Source organism: Stegodyphus dumicola, chromosome 5, assembly GCF_044657685.1.
Source record: "Stegodyphus dumicola isolate Sdum_Otavi_A_Nest chromosome 5, ASM4465768v1".
NCBI classification, from domain to species: Eukaryota; Metazoa; Arthropoda; class Arachnida; order Araneae; family Eresidae; genus Stegodyphus; species Stegodyphus dumicola.
The window spans coordinates 98,363,727-98,369,631 of NC_140772.1; positions in this window are offsets into that span (position 1 = coordinate 98,363,727).

Consider the following 5,905-nt stretch of genomic DNA (forward strand, 5'->3'; position numbering starts at 1 on the left):
TTTTTTTCAGATCTCATCCTCCTGTCTTTATCAAAAGATGAAAAATTGCATTAATTATTTACTACTTTTTAAAGTAGTAAATCATTACTTTCCAAGAAGTTTGAATCTGTTTCCTAGAAAAAAAAAAAAATATTCTCAAATGATTTCAAACATGGAAGAACACTGAGAAAGGAAATAGGAAATGTTATAGAAACTTTGGAAATTATAATATGAAATTTGAAAACTCGAATAAAAAATTCTAAATATCTCTATCTAGGATTGAAATATTTGCGAAGGAAATGATAAAATTTATATGTACATTAAAATAGATGTTAACCATTAATTTTTAATACATACATATCTTTTCAAGGCTGAGTAATACAAATGATCAGAGCTAATATTCTATAAATGCTTTATTTAGTTTTTTTTTTAAATTGAAAGGGAGATTTTTTTATTAAGTAGTAAAAGTTTTGTATTTTATAATGATATAGCTTATAATGAATGTATATAGATATAAAAGTTTGATAGTTATAGAAGCACATATATATAGATATATGATAAATAAACTTCAAAATTTAGCTTTATATTAGTATTAATTTCAATTAAAAAGAAAAAAGACATAATTTTTTAGAAAACGTGATAAAAAAAAAAAAAAAAAAAAAAAAAAAAAAAAAAAAAGCATTTTCCCCCTTAAAATGCTTAAGACTATAATATTATTTTATATATTAAATAACTCTCCTGCAAGATATTTTTGCTCAAAACCTTGGATAGCTTTGATATACAGTGAAATGTCTCAAGATTACCAACTTTTGTACATAATCACTTCTGAAAGTGGCCAGCATGTTCTGAGAACATTATCAAGCATTAGTACTGAATATTACTGATAATCATATTCTCTAAAGTAATCACTCCTGATAAAAAATCAAAATTATCTGAAGGTGTGGGTGATCATCTTAGGAAGGTTTCACTGTGCATCTATTTAAGGTTACTTTTATTCATTACCATTATCTTAATCTTCTTTTTATAATTTCAAGAATTTTATTATCAATAAGAATTTTTATAATTTGAAGAAAATTTAACAGACGTAACTCGTGGATAATTTCATTGCATTCACTGGTAGTATACTTAATTTTTCAAATATTTTAAGAATTCCTTTAATAGCCATGGTAATGCCATTTTGAAGAAATATAAGACAAAGCTCTATTTTACTGCAAAATTTAATAGAAAATAATTTAAGCAATTTTTGATAAATAATAAATGCAAATTTAAAACTAGAGAAAATTAAATTAAATTTTCTTTATTTTCTCTAATAGTTGTGAATACAAAATGCAAATAGTCAAAATGTTCTTGAAATTTACTGAATTAATAAGCAGTAACTTTTATCAAACCTGGTACTGATAGATTTGATGCATTCAGTTTGTTATTCTTCTCTTTCATGTGAGCAACAGTGGTGTTTTAGATTAAAATGATATACATTTTTAACATAATAATGTATTTCAGAAACATCATTTGATATTTTATTATGATCAGTTTATAAATTTGTAGTCTTTTTCTTAATATGAATATATCACAATTAAAATAGGTGCACTAAATAAGACTAAATGTAGTTGATTTTAAAAAATAAATTTATTAAAATTATGTTGAAAATTCTATATTGGCAGAAAAAATTAAATTAACAATTACCGAAACTGCGCTTTATGTTAATTCAACTGACTGGCAACTCGAGGTCAATGTTATCAGAAAATCTGAGGAGATTCACCCTCACAACACAGAAATATATAAATTTTCATGCCCGTGCTTTCAGCATGTGTGGAGAGAAATGCAAGCAGATGCTTCAAATTCTTGATTTCAAGGATTGCACAAGTAGCTGCATAAAGCTTTTCTATGCGGAAAGTTGAACACATCGTTGAGAAGGCATTTAACAGATTGTGAGAATGGCAGAAAGACTGACATTAATATAAGTCTGTAAAGACCTCAAAAGTAGCCAAAGTATCATGTAAAGAATCTGAAAACAGTTTAAAGACACTGGCAATGTTTGCAGGCAACCAAATCAAGGTTGTAAACATGCCTCAACAGACTGTCAGGGCCGTTATTTGGAAGCAGTTGCTAAAACAAATATACAATTGATACGAAGGCAGATCAAAAAGTAAGTTGCACTTCCAAGTTATGACCATTAATTAAATTGCCAATACTAAAGCAACACGGCTAAGACAGCATACAATGTAAGTTCACTTTTCCACATAGTTCCCAAGAGACTCTAAACATTTCTCCGAATGGACAACCAACTTTTCAATTCCCAATGCATAGAAATCTCCTCCACTGTTATGTAACCACACGGAGACAGCTTTTTTCACCTCCTCATCATTTCGGAATCATTGTCCACCAATATCCTTTTTAAGCTTACCAAAACATGACAAGTCACGTGGGGCTAAATCGGGACTGTATGGAGGATGTTGTCATACCTCCCACTTGAATCGCTGCAGCAGGTTGCACGTTTAGTGGGCCTTGGGAGGTGTTGCGTTATCGTGCGACAAAATCACACTGTCGCTTCTCTTTAATTGCTTTACACAACCGGTTCAACGTTGCATAATATGTAGCCTAGTTGATTGTCGTTCCTTTTGGCATAAATTCCACATGCATCAAACCCCGCCATGTCAAAGAACATTGTCTCCATCACCTTTCTTGCTGAGTGTTAGACCTTGGCCTTCTTTCGTTGTGGTGATGAGGTGTGCACCCATTCCATCGATGTTCTCTTCGTTTCGGGGGTAAAGTGGTGGACCCACGTTTCCTTCCCTGTGATGATTTGCCTTAGAAACTCGTTGCTCTCTGTAGAATACCGTTCAAAAATGCCAGTGGGGATTCGAAATGTTGTCCCTTGTGATCATCGGTGAGAAGAAGTGGGACCCATTTTTGACACATTTTACGAAATCCAAGGTTCTCGTGAACAATGGAGAACACACTGCCATACAAAATGTTCAGCATGCTGGAAAATTTCCGCAGTTTTATGCGCCGATTCCCTCTAATGATTGCTTCCCCACGGTCAACATTTGCAAAGTTACTGGACGTTGCGAGCCTCCCTTCGCAATATTCATCCGCGATATCCGTGCGTCCGGCTTCAAATTTTTGACACCACTTTGCAATACTTTGCTAAGAAACTGTGCGCTCTCCATGTGCAGCAGTAATTTGCTGATGAATGTCCATGCAATTCATCTGTTTGGCTCACAGGAATCTGATTGTTGCACGCACCTCCGATTTGGAGTGGACATCCACTTAAGGAACCACTGATTTTAGCCCACTATCCATACACAAGACGTGAAACCGCACCAACCTTCCTATCAGATGTCTGAGCAGTTAATGTCCCTTCTTCGCATTGCTCAAGATTATGACTCTTGTAGCAAGCTAGTGCAACTTAGTTTTTGATCTGCCCTCGTATATTTGATGCATCTAGATTGCAAGGGAGTTTACTGCAGCTATAGATCCGTCCAGATATATCGTGAATGAGTGGCTGCAAAAAACAGGACTATATGCAAAGAAACCCATGATTTGTGTTTCACTCGCTCTGGTGTACGAAATGCACCCTGTTGCAGTGATGCAAAGATTGCTACGATTGAAGTACCACAGACAGAAGCCGAGTTCTCTTAACTAATGTATCTAGTTTTTGTTTGCAAAATGAATCCAGACATGTTACAATCTGGAGAAAGCAAAATACATGCAATACTTATGACAGACACTGGAACAAAGGTGATATTATCATAGTACAAGTGAACATGATTTTGGATGGTGTCTTTGATATATACATTTTTACCAGTAAAAATATGAGTGCTGAATTAAACATGTATGAAGTTGTTTATTCTTAGGTCAAACTGTTTAGAGGGGCAATTGAAAAAAGGTTCTTCCTGATAGTTGATTATGTTCGTCCCCTTAATGCTGCACTAATGATCAATTACCTCAAGTGTGAAGGAATCTTTAGTGGATGAAGTGGCTTGCACATCCTCCAGATTTAAATCCACTATAACATAAGTGCTATTCACAAGAATGTCAAGCTTGCATCACTACAGCTCCTATTTATCTCTTCAGGAGCTTCAAGGGCTTATTCATCATGAATACATATTTTTTCTCCCACAGAAAATTCTAGGATAATCTAATACACAGCATGGAAAATAACCACACACCTTATTAATTATTTTTTATGTATGTAAAATGTTGTAATACTAAATTTTCCATACCCCACTTTATATCACACTTCCTATGTTCTTATTTATTTATTCTTTTGCAGAAAAAAAGCAATTCTGCATAGGGTAGTCAAATCAGGCATGACAAAATAATTATCTTTAGAAAGTTCCATGTTCTTAGCTGCAAAACTATTCAAGTTACATGAGTTTTTATGCTACATATATTAAATAGAAATATTTTAAAATTTGTTCATTATCTAGGTAAGTGCTTTAAGACATGAAATAATATATAATAATATTTTTTAAAAAAGTTAATTTTCTTTTGAAGAAAATGTATCTCTAATGTATTGGTTTCTAGAAATTAAGAAGAAAATTATAAAAGGTTAAATTATGATAAAAATTACGTGAAGGATTTTAGGGAAATTTTGAAATATACTATTACTTTCAGAGTGGCATAGAAGCTATATGTTTTCTTTCATCAGAGGGAAAAAGATCAAAAGTAAGGTATTAGAATGTGATGGGCAAAATGCTTCAGTACGAAGTGGGGTCATTCTTTATAATGTCCTAATGAAGTGTAGCATGATATATTTGATGCAGTCAGTTAGTTCTGTAGAGGGTTATACCCATTGTTCTTTTAAAGAAGTTATAACTCCCTTCTAACCATGAAATTAATAGCAATGGTATATCACAGAGCATTTCACACATGCTGAATTGGATTTAGACAGAAGTTTAGGTAGTCCATAAGCACATAGATCTCTTCTTGAAGACACTATTCTGTTAGCGGAAGTGGTGTGAATAAATCTCATTGTATGCTTTGCTATAATTTATTAAACAAACAAATGAGTTTTATGAACTTATAATGTGAATGCTTCATCTAACATACTTGCATGAGACTTTGGGATATTGTCTTCACCAAATCTAAAGTTTAAATGTAGGAAACATTCAGCCTTTGACAGGTATAGTTTTGTAGAAAAACTATGCGCTTTAAGGAAGCTTGCCACAGTTTTCACTTATACAGAGTGCAAAAAATATTTTGCAATATGTATTTTTTAAAATGCATAATACTTATTTATTAATTTAGTTTTGCACAACTAATACCAACTAAAGTTTGAATTTGCCTAATTTTAAATATTCTTATAAATGCTAATCACTGAGATTTTACTTGTCAGCATTTAGAGGCTATTTAATGCTGAAAGTGATAACAAGGTAAAATCCATCATAGCAGTGGTATACTATGAGGATGGTATCACACACATAATCCTTCTTATCACAGAAGCCATCCAAAATCATTCTGAAAGCAACTTATAGTGAGATTCATTTGGGAAGCCGGGACTTTTTTGTTGGACACTGGACCAATTCATTTACTAGCATTTTTGATTCAACTGAGATGCTAAAATAAGATGTAAACAAATTACTATTATGTAAAGACCTCCTTCATAAAGCCCTCATATGCATTATAAAAAGCTGTTACAATTTACTGCTGTAAGAGAAAGGTTCGCTTCATTTGAGATGCACAACTTTCTTCATCATTTCGGTAACTGCAGATACAGGTTTCAATGCAGTTATCAAGTTATTCCTTGGCTGAAAGCGATATATAAACTTAGTATTCAGAAAATGATAGGATATTTTCTCATTCTAAGAGATTCATGTTCAGTCATCATATCATCTTTGACTACCTATGGTATGCTTCAAACCTGCCAATGGTTTCTTTTGAAGTTTCATAACATAAATAATTTCATCATGTTATTCCCACA